This window comes from Schistocerca americana, chromosome X (genome assembly GCF_021461395.2).
Source record: "Schistocerca americana isolate TAMUIC-IGC-003095 chromosome X, iqSchAmer2.1, whole genome shotgun sequence".
Classification (NCBI taxonomy): domain Eukaryota; kingdom Metazoa; phylum Arthropoda; class Insecta; order Orthoptera; family Acrididae; genus Schistocerca; species Schistocerca americana.
Window position 1 is genome coordinate 898,476,568 of NC_060130.1, and position 27,522 is coordinate 898,504,089.

At 42.7% G+C, this 27,522-nt stretch overlaps 1 protein-coding gene across 2 annotated transcripts in view; it reads left to right on the plus strand.

Annotated features, from left to right (window-relative positions):
* LOC124555132 (MAM and LDL-receptor class A domain-containing protein 1-like) overlaps positions 1 to 27,522 on the plus strand; it is a 1,074,113-nt gene that overhangs the window by 809,271 nt on the left and 237,320 nt on the right. The window lies entirely within an intron of this gene.

Here is a 27,522-nt window from a genome sequence, read left to right on the forward strand (position 1 = left end):
TCGGTATTTCGGTCTTTTCACAATGCCATGTCTTTTATTCTCAAATCACCTTCTTAAATGCTACACTGTATCGTGCGTGTTATTTACATTGTTGTACTCACAGTCGTATTATTGTACGCATTTATTAACAGTTGGGAATCACTGTTATGTCAGTCTCAATACAGAAATATCTATGTGCTGTCTCTTTCCTTACAACAGCTGTTCTAAATGACGACTAGTAACCTCAACACATTCTACGACGACGCGATTACTCAGTCTCCGACAACACTATTCGTTAGACTGACAAATTTCCCGAAACGGCATCACCTCATCACATCCCATTGCAATATTTCCTGCCGTATTCTTATCGGCACGTTACAGTCTAAAAATTGCTGCAGAATATTTTCCCTCCCCTATTACACAAACTGATCCTCCAAAAATGAATTTCAGTCATCTCATTCCATCTTTCCATATACGACTGCCTTCCTTCTCCATAATCTCGATTACAAAATAAAGATATTAATTTTCACCTAACGGACATAGTATTCGATTACATGCATTCAGTACATTAACAACAACACAATTACAATGAAAGGAATATATTTACAAAGGAAGTTTCATATATTTGGACAAATTCACTCGTATTTTACATTTGTGTTAAAAAATCAGTAAATCAATATGCAATAACTTTACATTGAACATAGACTGTTAACAAAACAGAGACTACTGTCGAATTAACATACAGATACTGCACTTACGGTAGAAAATCGCAACACCAAGAAGCAATTGTACGAGATAAATGAATGTTGGTAGGCGTGTTTCTACGCCTGAAAGATGATGTCTATTCAGATTTTACGCCAGCATAAGAGCGGAGTTAGAAGCGCCAGTATGAGGATGCAAATCAGGTTTGCTTTAAATACACGCTGTAACGTCGCGAGCGTTTGTTACCTTTGAGATAGGTTGTGGTGGGTTGATGTTAGGCGAGAATGCCTTTAAGGCGACAAAGACGCCACTATCAGCCACTCACTGAGTTTGAAAGAGGTAGTGTAACAGAGCTACGAGAAGCTGAATATTCATACTACGAAACTGTAGAAAGACTTGGCAGGGAGGTAGCCATTGCACATGATTTCTAGAAGCGGTTGTCACGAGAATGTACGGTCGCAAGAAGACCCGGCTCCAGATAGCCACGTGGTACCTCCGAGAGGGAAGACCAACATGTTTGGTGTATGGCTCTGGAGCATTATACTGCATCGGCAGCTGCTATTTGAGCAGCAGTTTGCACCAAAGTGACACAACGAAATGTTACAGATCGATTACTTCAAGGACATCGCCGATCCTGACACCTTATAGCGTGCATTCACTGACCTAAACCACGGCCATTTGTGACTTCAGTGGCGTTAAGCGAGAGGTCATTAGGGAGTAAGGAGGAGATCTGTTATTTTTTTCTGACGAAAGCAAGTTCTGCCTCGGTGCCAGTGATGGCGGTGGTTTTCTTAGAAGGCGATCATTTGAGGGCCTGTAACCACGCTGTCTGTGTCCAAGATACACTGGACCTATTCCTGGAGTTACGGCCTGGACTGCGACTTCGTATGACAGCAGGAGCATTGTCGTGGTTGTCCCACGCCCCCTGACTTCAAATTTGTGTGTTAATCAGGTGATTCGACCTGCTGAGCTGCCATTCATGAACAGCATTCCAGGGGGTGTTACCCAACAGGATAACGCTCGCCTACACATCGCTGTTGTAACCTGATATGGTCTGCAGAGTATCGACATGTTGCCTTGGCGTACTCGATCACCTGATCTGTCTCCAATCGATCACATATCGGACATCATCGGATGAGAACTCCAGCGTCGTCCACAACAGCTGGTTAAGCTTCCTTGTATTGACCGACCAAGTGCAACAGGCATGGAATTCCATCCCACAAACTGACATCGAGCACCTGTACAACACAATGCTTGTATGCTTGCATGTTTGCATGCTTGCATTCAATATTCTGGCGGTTACACCGCTTATTAATATACCAGCATTTCACATCTTCAATGCCGTATCCTGCGCTTGCATTAATCTGTGATCTTGCAATGTTAAACACTTACCTAGACAAATGCATTTCCCAAATTTCATTGCTCTATATCAATTATTTTTTAGTGCTGCGATTTTTCCCATCAATGTAAGTGGGACGAAAAACACCGACAGAACTGTCTAGATGAAACATCGCGGGAACCTGTCCAAGGCTGCATTAATGCTCCGCGTCAATGCTCCAGCTCATTCCTTACGTAATATACGCACATACTTAGCTTTTTGAACTATCAAAATTTTGCTTCCTCCCCCTTATGCTCCTGACATGGCACTCAAATACATTTTCTTCTTTATTTCTCGAATGAAGAAACCATTTCGTGACAGGCATTTCCAAAATGACGGTGGGTGATTTTCGAGGTGGAAAGTATCGCGAGCGACCGAAATGCACACAGCTGCAACCGAGACCTCCACGTAGACATTCATGGTTGGAAAAATTTGGCGCATTGAACGGTGAATTTGTACAGAAAGGGTAAAATTGTCATGAGATTTCATGACCACGGCTTAAATCTTTCGAAATGATAATTAAGACTTTATGATTAGCGCTCGTTGTTCCTTAACGACGAACCACTAACTTAGATATCACTTTCTTTACGTATTATACATCCGATATTATCCTGAAACTCCACTAAACGCGTCAGGGTATGCATCATATAACAACTTATTGTCCTAAGAAATTCTGCTCTTATGTTAAAACATTATCACTCTGGGACCATAACGGCACTGAAACAGAGAATGACAGAGAAAAGGCCGAAATACTAAACATCTTTCTCCAAAACTGTTTCACAGAGGAATATATTGCTGTAGTTACACCTTTAAGTCACCATGTATATGAAAAAAACCACAGATATAGAAATAAGTGACCAAGGGATAAAAAAGCAGCTGAAATCGCTCAACAGAGGAAAAGCCACCGACCTGCCGGGATACCAGTTCGGTTCTAGACAGAGTATGTGAAGGAATGAATATTTCGTTCATAAGGGACGGCATTATGAGGGCTGCGATTGTTGATCAATACAAATAAAAGTCAAATGTTTGTTTTCCCACTAGGCGTTTAGATGGTTCACACCATCATCTTCAGATGGAGAATTGCTTATTTACGTGGCTGGTGTCGACGAAGAATTGGTGAAAAGACGTCTGTACTCTTCACTAACACCAGCCATGTAAATAAACAATTCTCCGTATGAAGATGATGGTGTGAACCATCAAAACGCATAGTGGCAAAATAAACAAGGGAATGACACAGAAACTGTTTTACTTGTCTGCGAAAGAACTTGTCCCTCTTTTACCAGCAGTGCAGCGTATGTCTCTTGAGAAGCGAAGCATTTCTAATGATTGGAAAAAAGCACAGGTCATTCCTGTCGTCAAAAAGACGCACAAAACTATAAGCCTATACTTCTGACGTCGGTCTGTTGTAGAATTTTAGAACACGTTTTATGCTCGCGTATTGTGACATTCCTAGAGACCGAAAATCTCCTCTGAAGGAACCAACATGGGTTCAGGAAACAACGATCGTATCAAACCGAGCTCGTTCTGTTTGTCCAAGAGATACAAAAAGCAATAGCTACAGGCACCCAGGCACATACCATATACGTTGACTTCCGGCAGACATTCGATATCAGACCAACTGTGTGACTGGACTGATTAGTTTGTAGCAAACGGAATACAGCATGTCATTCTGAACGGAGAGAAGTCTTCATATATAAAATTAATTTCGAGCTTGCCCCTGGGAAGTGTTATAGGACCATTACTTTTCACAGTAGATACAAATGAGCTGGTATATAACGTCGTAAGTTCCATGACGCTTTCTACGCATGCTGCTGTTGTACACCAAGAAGTCGCGACGCTAAAAAAAAATTAGCGAAAGGAAGAAAGATTTGCAGAGGATCGACGTTTGATGCAGGGAGTGGCAATTGACCCTCACCATGAACAAATGTAACGTATTGCGAATACATAAAGACCCTTCATTGTGTGATTACAAAATTGCAGAACAATCACTGGAAGCAGTTACTTCCATAAAATACCTAGGAGTATGCGTACGGAGAGATTTGAAGTGGATTGATAACATAAAATTAATCGCGAGTAAGGCACATGCCAGACTGAGGTTCATTGGAAGACTCCTCAGGAAATGTTGTCCATCAACAAAGGCAGTAGCTTACAAAACACTCGTTCGACCAATCCATGACTATTACTCGTGAGTTTGGAATCCGCACCAGGTAAGACTGATACAGAAAGAGAGAAGATCCAAAGAAGGGCAGCACGTTTCGTTACAGGTTCGTCTTAGAGGTGCTCAGACTACTCCAGTGGCAGACGCTGCAAGAGAGGAGATCCGAATCAGGTTATGGACAACTGTTAAAATTCGGAGACCGTACACTCCTAGAAGAGTCGACCATTCTATTGCTTCCTCCAACGTACCTCTCACGAAAAGACCAAGAAGATAAAATCAGAGAGAGAGTCGAGACCAGACGGAGGCTTATCAGAAATCGTCCTTCCTGCGAAGCATAAGCGACGGGAACAGGAAAATGGGGACGTGACACTGGTACACAAAGCACCCTCCGCCACACACTGTAAGGTGGTTTGTGGTTTCGTAATATAGATGTAGATGTAAAATGACTCAACACAAAAAACTATACGAGGTTCAATCAGAAATGATTTTAGAAGCCCACAAGTTAGGGAATTCGTTTAAAGTACCCAAGTACACCGACAGCATTGCCATTATGCCATAGAAACCTCATTGAAGCTCTATATATCAGCTTCTAAATACGTTATTCGCAATTCATTGTACAGTGGATGGTGAAGGGCACTTTTTAACACTGCGCACCTTGCCTTTGCTGTTCCACTCGCTGAAGGAGCAAAGAAAACATGCTTGCCTATGTGCCTCTGTACGTGCCCTTACCTTCCGTATTTCGCAGTTGCTGTTCTTCGGCAGATCGTTGGAGGCAGTAGAAGAATTCTGTATTCTGCTGCAAATACTGGTCCTCAAAACTTCCTCAACAGCGTTCCACGATAATCTTGTCTTCTTCCGTTAAAGGATTACCGTCATAGTTTAAGGAGCATTTTCGTAGCGCTCTCGTACTGATTAAACCAACGGCTAAGAAACCTAGCCGCACGTCTCTGAATTGCATCTATATTTTCTTTTAATCCGACCTCGTGGGGATCTCAGACACTCGACAGATGGGTTTGCAAATCCTTCAGCATGTCATGTACTATAAATGTGTGCTAAATTTTCCCAGAACTCCCTCAGTGAATCGTAATCAGTCATTTTCAGCAGAAATGAACTATCAGAGACCATCGAATTCTAAGTCGGACTCTACGAATTATTCGTCAGTCGTCGTGGGCTGTTGTTTCGGGAGGCTTCCGTCTTAGCCGAAGTACAGAAAATATCCACTGTGTGGCGATAGAAAGTAATCCACTCACAGGTGAAAGGGGTTTATTCTCATTGTCATATTGTGACCTCGAGGTCACTAATGCCACAGGATAAATCTCAGCGTCATTCAGAATACTGTTACTTATAATACGTCTTGATTGCAAATTTTTTTTATTCACATGACCGGTTTCGGTTCCTCTAGAACCATCTTCAGATCTGCAACTTCGGTTACAGGAGTAACCCGTCCACACTCAGCAACCTTCACATGCTGCGTCACATTTTAATGTGACGCAGCATGTGACCACCAGCTAACCACTGCGCCAGCACGCCTGTTCCGCAGTACATAATTGTGTAAGGTTATACTAAAAAAAGTGTGTATATATCTCAAAGACGCCCAGTGTTACGGTACAAAGCAACTTCCTCCAGACACGGTTTAGATATAAGGCGCTCACCAATCCGATATTCGTTTATACCCGATATTCGTTCCTGAACACCACCTGCCCGCATCTCGTGGTCGTGTGGTAGCGTTCTCGCTTCCCACGCCCGGGTTACCGGGTTCGATTCCCGGCGGGGTCAGTTATTTTCTCTGCCTCGTGATGGCTGGGTGTTGTGTGCCGTCCTTAGGTTAGTTAGGTTTAAGTAGTTCTAAGTTCTAGGGGACTGATGACCATCGATGTTAAGTCCCATAGTGCTCAGAGCCATTTGAACCATTTTTGAACACCACCTAAACAATGAAATTCCTTTATACCTATTCGTGGACATAAGAGATATATATTACTTAGTGATTTTAACTTTCTTTACAAAGATTTTAGTTTTAACTTCTTGAAAGTTAAGATTTATCAGTTTATCTATTAATTTATGTAGCAATTGTGATACATACAATAGAATTATTACTGTAGAAAATGCTCAAAACAGTGTCTCGCGTCTTAGGAAGCAAGAGGAAACTACCTGGTGAACGTTTTACGTAGTGAAGGCGCCAGACAATCAAATAACCGAAAAGTCAAAGAAAACAGCGAGATACTGAATTTAATTGACAAAAAGAAGGAATAAAAATATTCAGCAAATGAAGCAGGTCAGAGAATCCAAACGCCTAAGAAATGAAACGGACATACATTCCACAACACTAAAGTAGGATGTCTACAGGAGAAATGCAAACCAGGTTAGCATGCATGACAGATGTCACTTATAGGGAAGTTAAAGAAACTTTAGGGGTAAAGAGAAACAGGTTTATAGATGAAGGTGAAATAAGAGATATGATAGGCCTACTGCAAGAAGAATTGGATTGTGTACAGAAAGACCAAAATCAAGGCAAAGAACCAGGAGTAGACGAAATTCTCTCAGAACCGTTGAGATACTTGGCGGGGTCGTACACGAATAAATATTACATTTGGTATGCAAGATATACGAGATAGGCGAAATACGCGCAGACTTCAAGGAAAACAATAATTCAAATTATAAAGAAGGTAGGTGCTTACGTAAGTGAGAATTACTGGACGATAATTTTAATAAGCCGTCGTTGCAAAATACTGATACAAATTCTTCGCACAAGAATGGAAAGACTGGTATGTCTTGGAGAATATGAGTTTGGGTTCTGCAGAAATGTAAGCACAAGCGTGTAATGCTAACACTACGACATGTCTTAGAAGACCCATTGAAGAAGGCAAACTTACATTATAGCATTTGTACAATTAGTGACCGTTTTCGGAAATAATGAATGAAATGCTCTCGAAAATTCTCAACATAGTAGGGATCAAAATACAGGATGTCAAAGGTAATTTGTAACTTTCACAAAAACCAGATCGCAGCTAAATGAGACAAAGGACGTGAAAGGGAAAAAGTAGTTGAGAAAAGAGTGAAATGGGGTTATAGTCTATACCCTTGGCTCCTCATGTTGGGTGTCAGTTGTGGTTAGAGCACACCACTAGGATGAAACGAAATTCTCGAGACCAACACAGTGAGTAACCACTCGAAATAATAATGCAAACTGATTTAAAATACGGGTACTATCACACAGTGGAAATAATCTTATTTAATTACAGAGGTGTCCCAATTAAGGGGGGTTTACTATCTTTTGGTTCAAAAATTCAATTTTTTTAAATTGCATTTCTGGATCCGTAAAAGTGTTTAGAATCCACCACTGAAACGGTTTTTCCGAATACGGAAAGGAAATGTTTATTATTCGCATTTGAACAAAAAAATGCATCTGCCTGACATCGGCCTCATTGACGCACCAGTTTTTTTCTTTCGGAAGACGAGTGATTGTACCGGTGCATGGGAGGAAATACACAAAATTCAAATGAAAGTCTGAACGCGTGTGTTTGGAGGTTTAAGCCCCCAAGCATTCGCATTCTGGTGCGAAGACTGTGGAGATTGCGACTATGGACGACACCCTGGGACTCTATTCGACGCAGTTCGCCAAGCATTCGGACGACCACAGGATTCAAACAGCCGAAAACCGCTTGTCACCGGATGTACGAGCGGCTCTGGAGCAGCGCAGGATGGCCCAGATCGAGTATACCGCCTACTGGGAGAAAGAAGAAGGACTAGTTTATGGACCCGGAATAGCAGATCTAGTCAAATCTTCAAACGCGTTTCTCTCGAAATGACGTTTTTTTTTATCGCGCAGTATGGTAACTTCAAATCTACTGGACCGATTGGCATGGTTCTTGTTTCCGACGAAGCTAACTGAATTATCTAGGAGTTGTACCACTTTTATTCCGATCCGTCCACTATAAATATTTTTACTTGGCCGACGAAGTCGCTGCACCGATGAAAAAAACCTTATTTTTTTCAAATGGCCGCCATTTTGTTTTCTGTGGTCCAAATAACTTAAGCGAGGTACAGCTCCTAAAGAATCGTATTTACTCCGCAAACGTCAACTCAATTTTGATTTCAGACGAGCCGGCTGACCTGTGACATACCGTGCGTGGAGGTTTACATCGAAATTTTGTTTCATTCCGACGGCACTTCCGCCTTTGCTCTTCGACATATCAGGTCGAAAAAATTCCAGTTTGTAGGGGAAATATCAATAAATATTCTGACCAAATTTGACATTGATATCTATAACATATCCCGAGAAAAAAATTCTCAAAAAACATGCTTTTTGGGAGCAAAGATAGTAAACCTCTCCTTAAGTTTGAAAAAATGATTACCACACCACACACGTAGACATTAATAGGAGCAGGGAGCTTCTAGCTATAAACGGAAACAAATGGTCACTATAAAATTAGATTTATTATCTTTAAACATAATAATTGCCCACTGATATTTGCAAATAACCATTGACAAGCAAACATTGTGGTCGCTGACTAGTAAAACTCAAGTAAACATGATTTCCCACTCTCGTATTTTTTCTCTGTGTTGAAACAATAGGGCTCTTACGTATGGAGGAAGGTAGTGAAAGTCTCCCATTTCATGGTTAAATGCTTAAAAAGGCCTGTCAGATGATGTGCACGTAGAGACAGCGAAAAAGCGGGGGCTCTCCCGAAAATGACAGTATGACCCAATCAGGAAGTTATGTTCTGAAAGTTTAAAGTGAACGTTACTCCGCCGAGGCGTAACGAACGTTCATACCTGCCCTGAGATCTCTTCTGTGAAGAATTCCGTGTTTCTTTCGATAGAAAAACACGTGTCCCGTAACCCTCCTGCAGAGCGAGCTGGGGGAACGAGAATGCCAGTCTGGCTACTTGCGGCCACGACCCTGGCCAGAGCTCAAAAGTTTTATAGCGGCAAACTCCTCTTACAAGAACTCTTATCCCATGCATTCTACTTGTAAGCTTTCAGGTTTCGAAAACTCCACCACCGACATAGGAAAAGCAGAAAAACAAACAGTGAAAAGAAAACAGCCACTGCCGACGATAATCCCGATCTGCAATTACAGACTAGTGTAACCGAACGACTAATTGATCAAGGGCATTTGCATATCATCCTCCGAAATGTGCTAGTAGACAGTTTCAGAGGAAAATGGCCACGTTACAACACACCCTTGTTGCGAATTAAAATGGATGCCAATGAAGTTCTACTAGCAGATTTCATTAAAGACATTTTCAACTGGTTTGCTGGCTTTCTTGTTTTTTTTTTTATGCTCATCAACTGATGAGAGATATGACATCGATGACAATTAAACTTAGTACCAAGCGTACACTCTAATATACCTCAAGCACAAACGTCTGGAGAACATCTCACACTCAGTGATACATACTAATGTAAGGGGAACTTCACTTCAGGAAACACGTAATAAGAAGGGGACACCAGCATTTACAATGTTACACATTCACTATTCGTTGTTCTTGTTTGACGATAGTGCCATTAGAGACTGACAGACACGATCACAGAGATGGGGTGTCATTAATGTCCACACAGACTCAATGTAGTTTGTAATAAATGACCTCTTTCACATCTCTTACTTTATAGGTTTAACTCAGTCATTCAGTGTAAACCATATCGTACTACATAATACCACATAAAATACTATCTACACAGGAAAACTTAAACAAACTTACGCTAAGCGAAAATCACATAGTAATATACACTTAACAGAAAGGTAATCAAATAACAATTACAGAAGCATATTTTCAAAACTATGTACATGTAAAAACTATTATAACCATTCTGTTACCGAGTCATCGTGTAGAAGTACAATTCTATAAACACACAAGAAATCAAATATAGAACTAATTAAAATTTCCTTAATGGATATTAATATTGGCAAATACGTTCCGTAACAAGTCGTCAGCAAACACTTGGGTAGTTGCGGGTGTCATGCAATGTACACGTCAGTAAATGAGTCATTACGAAAAAGTCAAAGGTAATATAGAGAAAACTGGTATCACTACATAGAGATGATGATGTTAAAAGTAATTGTGGCACAGCTGATGGTCTGCAACTAAACTTTTACTTGAGGACTGAATTAAACATATTTATAAGGCCGCATGGCCAGTCCTTTACAAAGTCCTCCTGAAATGTACATGACAGAAAAATACAAATTACAATGCAAAAATTACATCACTATTTTCCTGTACACCACTGTTCATCATATGGTCTGCTTACACCTTCGACAAATGAGAGATAAGTAACAAATTTTCGAGTGCACATAGTTCCAGCCAAATCTTCTCACGGACACGCAATGTGAATCACAAAAATGGCTCTGAGCACTATGGGACTCAACATCTGAGGTCATCAGTCCCCTAGAACTTAGAACTACTTAAACCCAACCGGACCTAAGGACATCACACACATCCATGCCCGAGGCAGGATTCGAACCTGCGACCGTAGCGGTCGCGCGGTTCCAAACTGTAGCGCCTAGAACCGCTTGGCCACTCCGGCCGTCTGTGAAACACAAGCCCACAGTCTGTTTCTTCTGCAAATAACAAGACTCGACTAGAATTAATGTGCCGACTAATACGCAATTTATGTCCACAGCTTACTCCTTATAGTAATTAGTCCATCTCCACCTCACTCACAGCATATAGCAACGCATAGTTGAGAGTTAACAATTCCCAGATCTGACCCGTCCACCAGTGAGCAATTTCAAAAGTTGTCATGACTCACAAATGGTGTCGCAAGTTTCATTAAGCATGTTCATTCACATGACAATAAAGATGATGTCGACAATGACAGCAGTGTTTTACATGTCCTGATTGGCATTACACATCACGAAGTCACACAAGGAAAGTTCATGTTCATGGAAAGTGACGTGATAACGACATGTGTAGTGTGACCTTGTAGTGCTTCAATGTCGACAGAGTGTTTCTCTGGATAGCGTTCCACACAGGTGGTTATGGAAGTCAGGTCGACTATAAGCCTGTGCCTGATGGCTCGTCAGGCTGACAAGAGTTTGATGACCTTTGTATAGCGACGAATTTGCTGGAAAGAAGGGAGTGGCGGTGGCCATAAATAAGTTAGGCGCCTCATTCATTTTCCGGAGTGGTGTACCGCCTCAAGTGGGGTGAGCCATCCCTCCGGGCCAGAAACAGAGTTGGCAGGGAATCCGGCTACCTGAGGTGGAGCAGGCGCGTGGATGGAATAATGCGCCTGCCCAGTCTCCTGGTCGTCGGGAGGCGGCGTGCGGACGACGAGTCCCCGAACAGCAGGCACCCAACGGGATGTCTCCATAGCCTGCGCCACTGACTCAAAGCCGGATTACCTTCATTCAGGTCAGCTGTGGCTGGCCCAGTTCTTGCCTATAGTCTCCATGTGCTCACTTATCTCACGTTGGACCTAGCTGCCGTTGGACAGTTGTACCACTTAACATTACATATACAATACAGAAATTTAATTCATACATAAAACCATTGCACAGGACAACCATGTGCCCACAATGAAGTGTAATGATAACAAACAAATCATGCAGCAGTAGTGCTAATGATGGCTCTGTGGCCTACAATGAATACAAGAAAAGATAGTTATAATCGAAAGTGTGACATCAGTACTCATTATGACACAAATGAATTAAAGACATTAGCTGCCAATGGGCACTGATTCATATCAGTGGGGCACGCTGAAAATTTGTGCTGGAATGGGATTCGAACCCAGGTCACCTGCTTACTAGGCAGATGCGCTGACACAGTGATTACCATAACTGCACTAGCTAAACTAGCACATCTCCTGTCAGACCCAACTTCTCACCTCGTACCGCAAACTACTGATGTAGTGCCCATTCAGTGCATATGCACACCAAGCTCGATCTCTTACGGGAACTGTCAAGATGCCTTGAATAATGAGACTAATGAACAGGTGCAAAAATGGTTCAAATGGCTCTGAGCACTATGGGACTTAACATCTGAGGTCATCAGTCCCCTAGAACTTAGAACTACTTAAACCTAACTAACCTAAGGACATCACACACATCCATGCCCGAGGCAGGATTCGAACCTGCGACTGTAGCGGTCGCGCGGTTCCAGACTGAAGCGCCTAGAACCGCTCGGCCACTCCGGCCGGCCGAGCAAGTGCACTACATCTGTAGTGTGTGGTATAAGTTGAGGATTTCAGTCTGACAGGAGTTGCGCTATGGTAGTCGGTGCGGTTGTGGTGGCTACATCTGGATGGTGTAATGAGCAGCAGGTCTGCCTAGTAAGCATGAGACGTGCGGTCGAATCCATGCCTGGTACAAATTTTCAACTTGCCCCATTGATAAGAATCAATGTCCACTAGCAGATAACGTTTTTAATTCCTTTGTGTCTTGATTGACAGTACCTGCAGGATCAAAATGGTGTCTGCTCGTTAGGACATTTCCGAAACAACAGACACCACATATAGTACTAATTATGGTTCGGTGGATTCAGTACTTAAAGCTAGAAAAACGAACGAATACTGTGGGGTTAATACTCTCAAATTACTTTGAGTCTGTGGTCTGTGATCAGTCTACCACTTTACAAAACACCTAGGGCATGGGGGCATGGTTCTGGGCTCCATAGCCTTGTAAAAGCTTCTAATCCAGAACAGATTCGAAAATTAAGTTCAATTGTTGGCTCTGTGGCCTCAGAAATTTAAGATATATTAAGAATTGATGCTCTTAGGTTATATACGACTTTATTTAACTTATGAACAAACATGAATTGAGATCTACGCCCAGAAAATTTTATTATGAAAAGGTAAGATCCATTAACATTTACGATGAGGTTCAGTGAGAAGGAAATCATGCATTGGTAGGGATGCTCACCGTTAGTAGACATGAATATAGCGATCAGTAGCTTTCAGTTTCATTCTATAGCTACTGGCGCGCACTAAAATCAATTATTGCGATAGTAGTGTAAGTGATTATACTCCATGATATATGTAGTGGGCGAGAGTCTCGCATTTTCTCTGTTTTTTCCTTTCTTTCCCCGTTTAAGATACAATTTTTTTTTAAAAAAAACATTGTTTTCATAGCACAGTCCTGAAACATACAATGATCACGAACATAAACTCTGCGTTCGAACAGAAGGCCCAACGGTACCGACCGATCGCCGTGTCATATCCTACGTCTAAGCAAGCCTCTTGAGTACCAATTATATTGAAGAGCCAAAGAAACTGTTACACCTGACTAATCTCGTGTAGGGCCCTCGAGAACACGCAGAAGTGCCGAAACAAGACGTGGCACGGACTCGATTATGTCTGAAGTAGTGCTGGAAGGAATTGACACCATGAACCCTGTAAGGCTATCCATAAATCAGTAAGGGTACGAGCGAGTGGAGATATCTTCTGAATAGCGCGTTGCAAGGCTTCCCAGATATGCTCAGTAATGATCATGTCTAGGGAGTGTGGCGGCCAGCGGATGTGTTTAAACTCAGACTAGAGTCCTGCAGCCACTCTGCAGCTATTCTCGACGCGTGGGGTGTCGCATTGTCCTGCTGGAATTGCCCAAGTCCATCGGAATGCACAATGGGCATGAATGGATGCAGGTGATCAGACAGGACGCTTACGTACGTGCCACTTGTCAAAGTCGTATCTAGACTATCAGGGGTCCCATATCACGCCAACTGCACACACCTCACACCATTACAGAGCCTCCACCAGCTTCAACAGTCCCCTGCTGACATGCAGGGTCCATGAATTCATGAGGTTGTCTCCATACACGTATACGTCCATCGGCTCGACACCATTTGAAACGAGACTCGTCCGACAAGCAACATGTTTACAGTCATCAACAGTCCAATGTCGCTGATGACGGGCCCAGGTGAGGCGTAAAGCTTTGTGTCGTGCAGTCATCAAGGGTACACGAGTTGGCCTTCGGGTAAGAAAGCCCATACCTATGATGTTTCGTTGAATTGTTCGCACGCTGACGTTTGTTGATGTCCCACGTTCAAACTCACGTCTTGATAACCTGCCATTGTAGCAGCAGTAGCCGATCTAACAGCTGCTCAAGACTCTTGTTGTCTTATATAGGCGTTGCTGACCGCATCGCCGTCTTCTGCCTGTTTACATATCGCTGTATTTGAATACGCATGCCTATATCAGTTTCTTAGGCCTTTCAGTGTATAATGGGTCATAATCCCTATATACGCGTAATGCTTTACACATCACTTATGTAAATTTACAATTAACGATAGCCTTGTTCTATAGCTATGTTTAGTTTCATTAACAAGAATTATCTGTATAGATTACTTTGTTATTTTAGTAGCATAAATGTTACTATTTCAAACTTCTTGTAACCAGAATGAAAAATGCTTCTACCGTAGCACAAAAACGGCGAATATGTCCCGAGGAGAGTCAGAGACGTAAAAGAAGGGAACTAGCTTTCCGACTTATCTGGCAGCTTCAAAGACATTCAGATTAAAACATTTTGACATGTTTACGCTTTTCTAATTGTTAGTATTAGTATTCATGTCATGTAAAGTAATGCATCGTGTCAAGTAAAGTAGAATGATACATTATGTCATGTCGTCTAACGTAAAATGCCATCACGTCATTCAATCCAGTATTTGCCATAACCGGCCAGTGTGGCCGTGCAGTTCTAGGCGCTTCAGTCTGGAACCGCGTGACCGCTACGGTCGCAGGTTCGAATCCTACCTCGGGCATGGATGTGCGTGATGTCTTTAGGTTAGTTAGGTTTAAGTAGTTCTAAGTTCTAGGGGACTGATGACCACAGATGTTAAGCCCCATAGTGCTCAGAGCCATTTTAACCATTGGAACCAATTTGCCATGTTGTGCAATGGACACAACGTGTCAATAAAGCTCAGGGTGGATGCATCCACTCTCCGAGATACTTCCTACCATAGATGCACCCCCAATTTCGGACACTTCCTAATGTAGATGCATCCCACTATCTAGGAGCACATAAATTTGTGTCATGTATGTGTTCTTACACCCCTCAGGAAACAGGTGACAGGGGGTGGGTCGAAGGGAGCTCACTGCGCTGGGGAAGTAGGGTTAACTCGTACAAATACGCGACTATGTTAAGATATTCATTTACATCCCCGACTCTGTCCAGAACGAATTTGCCTTTTTTGTACAAAAATAGGAGTATTTTGTCAATCTGGTTCCCAGTTTTTACTCTAATCTGGTTCCCAGTTTTTATTCTATCATTATTTTAACATTAGACCGCATAGCTTCGCAACCGATGTAGATTTTTGATGACAGGGCGACGACTGATCAGGTATAGGTCTTTTTATTGGTTTTCGAACCATGTTACTTATATCGTGTAACAGATAAAGTTTCCACAAAAACAAATCACGATCATTTATGACACATATTTATATACCTTCTTACAAAATTTGAACCGATTCGCACAAGTTTGAAAAACTGAAGTGGCGAGCGTAATAAAACTCACAAAAACGTATTTTTTGCACTAAAATCTGCATGGAGGCACTTTTTTGGAAGCAAGTTCTCACTTTATTGTACGAAAGCATTTTTTTATTTATTTGAGTTACTTTAAACCGTTTTCGCACATTCAGTTCATGTAAGAATAAATTTCACGTGCTACATTTAGCTCCACTTTAAACCATTTTATCTTGACAAAGGATAAAGATTAATGGATAAAAATGTCTTTTCGACTTTATCCATATATCTAACCTCGTGCAAAATTTGAAGTTTAAAGTACAAAAGTGTCCGGCTTGAAAAACCTCCCAGAAAAGCGTTAAACCATCATATCTCGGCAACGGATAAAGATTACTAGATGAAAAAATTTCGTTTTGACGAAAAAAATCGTTTTAACTTTACCCATTTATCTATCTTCAAACTTTAAAGTATGGAAGTGGGGCACTTTAAAAACCTCCCAGAAAAACGTGTTTTTTGCACCTAAAATCAAACGATATCTGATACCAATTTCCGACACAATTTAAACAACCATTCTCGCTCCAGTTCGGAGCTACTTAAGGGTGACTGTTTTTGCACGTAAAATCCTAACAAGGGTGATTAATCTTGCACGTAAAACGCGAAGGCTGAACATAAAAATGGTGCCATTAGCTGATCATTAATTTTAGCCCAATTAAAATCTTTTGCAAAAGGAATTAATCGATTCGCACAATTTGCCTGGGATCCAGCTCCGATTCGTCGGTCAAACCTTGCTCAACGTACTATCACTTGGCTACAGTATGATGTTCGAATGGCTAAACTAATGGCCGCTGGTCCGCGCTAAACAAAAAATGTTCAAATAGGAACCAAGCACTAAGACCCCTCTCCCACCCATTCCCAAACTGTAATTCTTCCAGCGGGCTTTTCAGACATATTTGAATTAATAAGGCTTGGTATCGTATTCGAGAGGACGGATCCGTAAATGTTGCAGAGACATTTCTAACAATAAGGAAAAAATAAACAGAGTAATACATGTGTCTTATTACAATAACGCACATACTGTGTCTCAACCTGCGCCAACAGAGCGCATTACTCATTGTGTGGACGAAGACAAAGTGCAGTCTGCCGGCCGGAGTGGCCGAGAGGTTCTAGGCGCTGCGGTCTGTAACCGCGCGACTGCTACGGTCGCACGTTCGAATCCTGCCTCGGGCATGGATATGTGTGATGTCCTGAGGTTAGTTAGGTTTAAGTAGTTCTAAGTTCTAGGGGACTGATGACCTCAGAAGTTAAGTCCCATAGTGCTCAGAGTCATTTGGACCATTTTTGAAGCGCCTCTGAATTGCTTCGATGTCTTATTTCAATCCGACTTGGCCCCGAGCAGTACACAAGCATAGGTTGCACCAGCGTCTCATATGCGGTCTCCTTTACAAGGGAACCACTGTTTCCTGAAATACTCCCAATAGACCGAAGTCGGTCATTCACCTTCTCTACCACAGTTCTCACATGTTCGTTCCATCTCATATCGCTTTGCAACGTTACGTCCAGATATTTAAATTATTTGACTGTGTCAAGCAGGACACTGTTAATACTGTATCCGAACATCACAGGTTTGATCTTTCTATTCATCCTCATTAACTTACATTTTTCCGTAGTTAGTGCTAGCTGCCATTCAGCACACCAACTGGAAATCTTGTCTAAGTCGTCTTGTATCTTCCTACAGTCACACAACTTCGACACATAACCGTACACCACCATCATCAGAAAACAACGGCAGATTGCTGAGCACCCTGCCTACCAAGTCATATATATATATATATATATATATATATAGAGAGAGAGAGAGAGAGAGAGAGAGAGAGAGAGAGAGAGAGAGAGAGAGATAGATAGAACAACAGCGGCCCTATCAAAGTTCCCTGGGCACTCCTGGCGAATCCTTGTCTCTGATGAACAATCGCGGTCGAGGAAAGCTTACTAGGTTCTATTATATAAGAAGGTTCTATTATATAAGAAGAAACTATTCAATATGCTGGTACCTTCATTAACAACCTGCAGCCGCGTGGGATTAGCCGAGCGGTCTGAGACGCTGCAGTCATGGACTGTGCGGCTGGTCCCGGCGGAGGTTCGAGTCCTCCCTCGCGCTTGGGTGTGCGTGTTTGCCCTTAGGATAATTTAGGTTAAGTAGTGTGTAAGCTTAGGGACTGATGACCTTAGCAGTTATGTCCCATAAGTTTTCACACACATTTGAACATTTTAACAACCTGCAATGAAGCACCACGTAAAATGCTTACCTGAATTCTAGACATATGGAATCTGCCTGTCGTCCTTCACCCACAATTCGCAGTATATCATGTGAGAAAAGAGCAAGCTGAGTTTCGCACTAGCTGTGCTTTCTGTAACCATGCTGACTCATTATCATAAGCTTCTCAGCCTCAAGAAAGTTTATTTTATTCGAACTGATTATACGTTCAAGGATTCTGCAGCAAACGGAAGTTAGGGATGTTGGTCTGTAATTTTACGCGTCCGTTCTTTTACCCTTCTTATTTACTGGGTTCACCTGCACTGTTTTGCAGTTGCTTGGGATTTTGTGCTGGGCAAGAGATTCACGATAAATGCAAGCTAGGTAAGGGGCCAATGCCGTAGAGTACTCTTCATAAAATCGAACTGAGATTCCATCCGGACCTGGTGATTTATTTGCTTTCGGATCTTTCAGCTGTTTCTCTACGCCAGGTGTTCTTATTACAACGTCGTCCATACGGGAGTCTGGCCGATGGTCAAATGACGGTATATTTGTACGATTATCCTGTGCGAACGAGTTCTTGAACGTGAAATTCAAAACTTCTGCTTTCGTTTTGCTATCTTCAACTGCCACACCATACTGGTCAACAAGGAACTAAATTGAATCCTTAGACCAGCTTCGCGATTTTACGTAACACCAGAATTTTCTAGGGTTCTCTAGCAGATCCATTGCTAAGGTGCGACGGAGGCAGTTTTCGTATGCTTCGCGCATACGAATCTACTAACTTTCGCTTATCATTTGTGCGTTACCTCAGCAAAGCGGAGCTCAGGTTACTACTGCATTTGCTCGGCTATGCCGCCCGTCGGCGGCGGTGCAGAAAACGGAGTCCTTTGTCAAATCAGAGAGCCGAAGATGGAATCGCGAAAGCTGAGATTAGATGCCGTGAGGCGCCGAGAAGTCGGGGGCCGGCCAGATGCGAGCCGTACGTAAGCCGCGCTGTGTACAGCAGTAAGCCGGCTTTAATGAACTCGCCGTCGACAAGCCGTAAAGCCCTAAATCCAGCTACCGACCATCATCTTCATAATCCTAACTGGTCTGATATCACAGACAGGGCACACATTATCCTTAGAAGTAACTTCCGTTTTGTCAAAGAGGGATAAAATGTTTATGCGGCGAATGACATTCCGCCACAGCTAATACCTTCCACCAGTGTGCATCTGACGCAAAATACCTTTCCCTTTCTCTCGGGTGGACTTTGCTGAGTAACGCAAAACAAGTATTTTAAATACGGCGCTATATTCGGTCTCATATGGCATTGTGCCCCCTGTCACCTGTTTTTAATAATATTTTTCACACGTTTCAGAACAATTTTGACTACATTTTTGTTACGACCGGAGGACTGACTTAGTTTTAGCAAGGATCCATCAGGTACTAGTCATCAGGCTATTGAAGAAAATATCCGAGTATTCTCCCCTTGTGATTCAGGGATCACTGGATAAAACTGGTATATCGATCTGACTCAACCTCATACGAATTTAATGTTATAGTGCTGTGGCACTTTCTACATCTACATCTACACCCATACTCCGCAAGCCACCTGACGATGTGTGGCGGCGGGTACCCTGAGTACCTCTATCGGTTCTCCCTTCTATTCCAGTCTCGTATTGTTCGTGGAAAGAAGGATTGTCTCTATGCTTCTGTGTGGGCTCTGAGCAGTATTCAAGCAGTGGGTGAACAAACGTACTGTAACCTACTTCCTTTGTTTTCGGATTGAATTTCCCTAGGATTCTTCCAATGAATCTCAGTCTGGCATCTGCTTTACCGACGATCAACTTTATATGATCATTCCATTTTGAATCACTCCTAATGCCTACTCGCAGATAATTTATGGAATTAACTGCTTCCAGTTGCTGACCTGCTATTTTGTAGCTAAATGATAAGGGATCTATCTTTCTATGTATTCGCAGCAAATTACACATGTGTACATTGAGATTCAATTGCCATTCCCTGCACCATGCGTCAATTCGCTGCAGATCCTCCTGCATTTCAGTACAATTTTCCATTGTTACAACCTCTCGATACACCACAGCATCATCTGCAAAAAGCCTCAGTGAACTTCCGATGTCATCCACCAGGTCATTTATGTATATGTGAACAGCAACGGTCCCATGACACTCCCCTGTAGCACACCTGAAATCACTCTTACTTCAGAAGACCTCTCTCCATTGAGAATGACATGCTCCGTTCTGTTATCTAGGAACTCCTCAATCCAATCACACAATTGGTCTGATAGTCCATATGCTCTTACTTTGTTCATTAAACGACTGTGGGGAACTGTATCGAACGCCTTGCGGAAGTCAAGAAACACGGTAGCTAGCTGTGAACCCGTGTCAATGGCCCTCTAAGTCTCGTGGACGAATAGCGCGAGCTGGGTTTCACACGACCGTCTTTTTCAAAACCCATGCTGATTCCTACAGAGTAGATTTCTAGTCTCCAGGAAAGTCATTATACTCGAACATAATACGTGTTCCAAAATTCTACAACTGATCGACGTTAGAGATATAGGTCTATAGTTCTGCACATCTGTTCGACGTCCCTTCTTGAAAACGGGGATGACCTGTGCTATTTTCCAATCCTTTGGAACGCTACGCTCTTCTAGAGACCAACGGTACACCGCTGCAAGAAGGGGGGCAAGTTCCTTCGCGTACTCTGTGTAAAATAGAATTGGTATCCCATCAGGTCCAGCGGCCTTTCCTCTTTTGAGCGATTTTAATTGTTTCTCTGTCCCTCTGTCGTCTATTTCGATATCTACCATTTTGTCATCTGTGCGACAGTCTAGAGAAGGAACTACAGTGCAGTCTTCCTCTGTGAAACAGCTTTGGAAAAAGACATTTAGTATTTCAGCCTTTAGTCTGTCATCCTCTGTTTCAGTACCATTTTGGTCACAGAGTGTCTGGACATTTTGTTTTGATCCACCTACCGCTTTGACATAAGACCAGAATTTCTCAGGATTTTCTGCCAAGTCAGTATATAGAACTTTACTTTCGAATTCATTGAACGCCTCTCGCATAGCCCTCCTCACACTACATTTCGCTTCACGTAATTTTTGTTTATCTGCAAGGCTTTGGCTATGTTTATATTTGCTGTGAAGTTACCTTTGCTTCCGCAGCAGTTTTCTAACTCGGTTGTTGTACCACGGTGTCTCTTTTCCATCTCTTACGATCTTGCTTGGCACATACTCATCTAACGCATATTGTACGATGGTTTTGAACTTTGTCCACTGATCCTCAACACTATCTGTACTTGAGACAAAACTTTTATGTTGAGCCGTCAGGTACTCTGTAATCTGGCTTTTTGTCACTTTTGTTAAACAGAAAAATCTTCCTACCTTTTTTAATATTTCTATTTACGGCTGAAATCATCGATGCAGTAACCGCTTTATGATCGCTGATTCCCTGTTCTGCGTTAACTGTTCCAAATAGTTCGGGTCTGTTTGTTACCAGAAGGTCTAATATGTTATCGCCACGAGTCGGTTCTCTGTTTAACTGCTCAAGGTAGTTTTCAGATAAAGCACTTAAAAAAATTTCACTGGATTCTTTGTCCCTGCCACCCGTTATGAACGTTTGAGTCTCCCAGTCTATATCCGGCAAATTAAAATCTCCACCCAGAAGCATAACATGGTGGGGAAATCTACTCGAAATATTTTCCAAATTATCCTTCAGGTGCTCAGCCACAACAGCTGCTGACCCAGGGGGCCAATAAAGACATCCAATTACCATGTCTGAGCCTGCTTTAACCGTGACCTTCACCCAAATCATTTCACATTTCGGATCTCCGTCAATTTCCTTCGATTCTATTGCACTTCTTATCGCTATAAACACGCCTCCCCCTTCACTGTCCAGCCTGGCTCTGCGGTATACATTCCAATCTGAGTTTAGGATTTCATTACTGTTTACGTCTGGTTTCAGCCAACTTTCTGTCCCTAGTACTACACTCCTGGAAATTGAAATAAGAACACCATGAATTCATTGTCCCAGGAAGGGGAAACTTTATTGACAAATTCCTGGGGTCAGATACATCACATGATCACACTGACAGAACCACAGGCACACAGACACAGGCAACAGAGCATGCACAATGTCGGCACTAGTACAGTGTATATCCACCTTTCGCAGCAATGCAGGCTGCTATTCTCCCATGGAGATGATCGTAGAGATGCTGGATGTAGTCCTGTGGAACGGCTTGCCATGCCATTTCCACCTGGCGCCTCAGTTGGACCAGCGTTTGTGCTGGACGTGCAGACCGCGTGAGACGACGCTTCATCCAGTCCCAAACATGCTCAATGGGGAACAGATCCGGAGATCTTGCTGGCCAGGGTAGTTGACTTACACCTTCTAGAGCACGTTGGGTGGCACGGGATACATGCGGACGTGCATTGTCCTGTTGGAACAGCGAGTTCCCTTGCCGGTCCTTGAATGGTAGAACGATGGGTTCGATGACGGTTTCGATGTACCGTGCACTATTCAGTGTCCCCTCGACGATCACCAGTGGTGTACGGCCAGTGTAGGAGATCGCTCCCCACACCATGATGCCGGGTGTTGGCCCTGTGTGCCTCGGTCGTATGCAGTCCTGATTGTGGCGCTCACCTGCACGGCGCCAAACACGCATACGACCATCATTGGCACCAAGGCAGAAGCGACTCTCATCGCTGAAGACGACACGTCTCCATTCGTCCTTCCATTCACGCCTGTCGTGACACCACTGGAGGCGGGCTGCACGATGTTGGGGCGTGAGTGGAAGACGGCCTAACGGTGTGCGGGACCGTAGCCCAGCTTCATGGAGACGGTTGCGAATGGTCCTCGCCGATACCCCAGGAGCAACAGTGTCCCTAATTTGCTGGGAAGTGGCGGTGCGGTCCCCTACGGCACTGCGTAGGATCCTACGGTCTTGGCGTGCATCCGTGCGTCGCTGCGGTCCGGTCCCAGGTCGACGGGCACGTGCACCTTCCGCCGACCACTGGCGACAACATCGATATACTGTGGAGACCTCACGCCCCACGTGTTGAGCAATTCGGCGGTACGTCCACCCGGCCTCCCGCATGCCCACTATACGCCCTCGCTCAAAGTCCGTCAACTGCACATATGGTTCACGTCCACGCTGTCGCGGCATGCTACCAGTGTTAAAGACTGCGATGGAGCTCCGTATGCCACGACAAACTGGCTGACACTGACGGCGGCGGTGCACAAATGCTGCGCAGCTAGCGCCATTCGACGGCCAACACCGGGGTTCCTGGTGTGTCCGCTGTGCCGTGCGTGTGATCATTGCTTGTACAGCCCTCTCGCAGTGTCCGGAGCAAGTATGGTGGGTCTGACACACCGGTGTCAATGTGTTCTTTTTTCCATTTCCAGGAGTGTATATGGGCGTTGTGACCGTTTATTAATGAGAGCAGTTTTGGGACCTTTCTATAGACACTCCTGCAGTTTACTATTAGCACATTAATATTGTTATTCCCTGTTGCATTTTGCCTACTCCTACCTTGCCGCGTCTCAGGAGGCGTCTTGTCGGGCCTAGGGAGGGAATTCTCTAACCTAAAAAACCCCCATGTGCACTCCACACGTACTCCGCTACCCTTGTAGCCGCTTCCGGCGTGTAGTGCACGCCTGACCTATTCAGGGGGACCCTACATTTCTCCACCCGATAGCGGAGGTCGAGAAATTTGCACCCCCAGATCTCCGCAGAATCGTCTGAGCCTCTGGTTTAAGCCTTCCACCGGGCTCCAAACCAGAGGACCGCGATCGGTTCTGGGAACGATACTACAAATAGTTAGCTCTGATTCCACCCCGCGAGCGAGGCTTTCCGCCATCACCAATTCCGCCAACCGCCTGTACGAACTGAGGATGACCTCTGAACGCAGACGGCAGGAGTCATTGGTGCCGACATGAGCAACGATTTGCAGTCGGGTGCACCCAGTGCTTTCTATCGCCGCCGGTAGGGCCTCCACCACATCTCGGATGAGACCCCCCGGCAAGCAGACAGAGTGAACACTGGCCTTCTTCCCCGACCTTTTCGCTATTTCCCTAAGGGGCTCCATCACCCGCCTAACGTTGGAGCTCCCAATAACTAATAAACCCCTCCCCCCGTGTGCCTGCTCGGACTTTGCTGAAGGAGCAGCCACATGTCCCCTCACAGGCAGAGCGGGCGATGCCACACGCCCAGCCTTTCACGTTCTAGGTACGTGACATGATCTTCTTGAAAGGGTTATACGCCCTACATAGCTCAGATTTTGTACAGAAGGAAGTTGTACAGAATTGCCAATAACGTAGAACTGAAACAGGAAACTAATACTGAACTCATACAAAAGATACAGTGTGAACTTGGAAATTAATGAAGATAGGTAAAACTCAGGCTTGATAAAACTGGATTTTTCTTGTCTCTCTATTTATTAAAACTCTTCAGTGAGTATGGAATAATAACTACATGGCTCTACAGAAATGTAATTGCCGTAGGTCGCATAAAATTTTGATAGTCACTCAATTAACAGCACTACAAGAGATTTAGAAAACTCAGAAAAATCCTAGCTTCATTTAGAAAAAAAGTTCAATCGACTTATCGATACTAAAATGACAACAATCATAATTTTTGGCAAAGCCACAACAGATTAAAAATAGCCTAGGTAACGTCGATTTTCAAAAAAGGTGACAAATACAAAACTGAGAACTATAGACCCATCTCAATATTTCCAGTCTTCTCCAAACCAGTTAAAAAGTTATCTGTAAGAGAATTATAAATTATAAAGAAGGTCCATAATAACTGCAATGTAATATTTAGCCTTTATTTCAAGGCAGATATATTTCGGCTTTCATTTTCAAATAACGTGAGAATACAGTGTTGGTGAGATCGTTGACGTTCATAATACACTTTGCACTTATGATTGGTTACATATTAGTACTTACATCTCTGTGAACTTGGCATTTCTATTACGTCGACAGCCAACTGTCACGTAACTTTCAGTGCTCAGTTGTTGCTAAAATTACGTAATTGTAATATTTGTTATACGTTGAATATGTTTCAAGCAAGAGAACTGTCAAATTACTGTCAAAATATATTCAACGCATATCAAATAATACAATTACGTATTTTTACTAATAACTGAGCATTGAAAGTTACGTGACAGTGTACTATCGATGTAATATGGCTGTCGAGTTTACCTAGACGTAAGTAACAATATGCACTCAAATGTGCAAGGCATATTATATATGTAAATGGCACTGGCAGCCGAAACAGATCTGTCATGAAATAAGGACTGATAATTACATTGTAGCTACTCTGGTCCTTCATTATCATAATGTCACTATCTGAAAAATACTATACTGCAAGCTCAAATCACCAAAAAAGGATTATAAATTTTCTCAACTATCGCAGTCTAATATTTGAAAATCAAAATGGATTCCTCAGATTTAAATAAAGTAGCATTGCACCAAATATAGCTTGTACTGCTTAAAACTGAAAATGGTGTTCACAAATAGAAATTTCCCAATATAAAATATTGTGTGCCATGGCGCTCAGTACTCGGCCCTCTTTTGTTTCTGATTTATGTGAACGATTTTCATTATTTCTGTCTAAGTCCAAAGTAGTTCTGCGTGCAGATGATACATACATTGTGTACAAAAAGGAATCATTTAATGGACTAGATACCCAGTCCAATAAATTGACATATGGAAGTATTCAGTACCTTGATGAAAACCACCCAAATGTAAACAGTAGTAAGACATGTCTCATGTAGACCTACATGCAGAATAAATGATTAAGTTAAACTGTGAACAGGTAATGAAATACGTAGACACCAGCAACCAGTTTATGTCTAATCTTATCAAATGTAAATCAACGAGATATTCAGAAGAATATATTGTGTTGTGTATCAAGAATTATAATCCTTGCCGTTTCTGTAAATGTGCAGTGAATCATTCAACTTAGAATAAAGTATTATTATTATTATTATTATTATTATTATTATTGACCGAAAGGAAATAAATTTAGACACTTGTTTAGGAAATCTCAATTACAATAGGTAGTGGGATTCGTTAACATTTGACTAAAGAAGATTCAGAACTTTAAAATATTTATCTGGTGCATATTGATTCCTGCCTATATAGGCTGGATTATTTTAAAGGAGGGTTTCAGGTCCAAAGCAAAATTGTCGTAATGGATAAGAGTGAACAAGGGAAGATAAAAATAATGGTAAGGTTAAAAAAAGCAGAAATTAAGTCTCGAAATCGGTGAAGTAAGAAGAGAGCTTTGAGCACCATACTGAGAAGTATCAGCTTAGTTACGAATCTGTTCGAAGAGATAATTTTGCATAATTTAGGATAAGAATAACGATGTACCAAAACGTTGCCAAATGTGACGGAAGCTGCAGGATATCAGGTAAACAAAGAAACTATAGGAAGAATAAGTATGTCTGCGCCGATATCATTGAGAATTATCATCATGGTACTACCAACTGTCAACGAGTCTGATCTGAATACGAAGCAGCAACGAATGTTTGATGTTCCAGCTGAAATAATTTTTTTTTTCAGTACAAAGTACCCCGTCAGTGGCATATCAAGTGAGCTTTGTGCAGGCCGTGAATACTGGACTGCAGGTGCCCACATCACTGTGCGTAGGCGGGGCATCATTTGGCAGATGCGGGCGATACACACAGAGGGCACGGACCACAACAGGAGACGTTATCACTATGGAAGACAAAGGACGCCACTCTCTGATAGCCAGCATGGTCTGCATAATGACTCCTTTGTGTTAGGGCTGGGATGGACCTGTCCTGATGTCCAAAAGATATTCGTCACCAGAACAAGGCTGAGAGTATTATGTGATCAATATGCACGTAACACTCAGATTTTGTGAAGGTTACAGCGACTAGAAGCAATTTTCCTGCGTCTACAGTGTTCTTTTATGTCACTTAAAAAGGCCTCGTCAAATTAGAGTCAAGAATAGAATGGGTAGATACTTCAGATAATTTTACTGCGTGATATAATATGGGGACAAACGAGGATGCACTACCAATCTAAATCATTGACTTCATGGACGATTATAATGGCACAATCCTCTTCATTAAGCAGTTGGTTTTTCATCTCAGTATTCCAACATGACACGGAGGGCAATGCCTGTCTTCGAGCGAGTATTTCCATTTTTCAGATTATTATTTGGTTATACCAGCGAACCTTATGGAGTAAGATACAGAAAAGATTACTTAACATCACCATAAAAACACGCTTCTGAGCGTTGCAGTTCAAGTGAGCAGATTTTGCTTTTCAGTGATGCCTCGCCATACAGGCAGGAATCACTGAAGTCTTACTGCTAGAAATAAAGAGTTGTAGACATTATTCTTCCGTGATAAAAAATCAGCTACATAATGAAGAGGACTGTGCGGTGTAATCGCCCATGAAGCCAAAGGTTTAGGCTGATAGTGCACCCTCGTTTGTCCCCGTATTATATCAAACTGTAAAAGTATCTGAAGAATCTAACCATTGTATTCTTGACCCCATTTAGACGAGCCCTTTTTAAGTGCCGTCGGAGAACACTGGAGACTCAAGAAAATTACTACTAATCGCTGTAACCTTCACAAAATCTCACTGTTATTCGCATCTTGATCACATAATT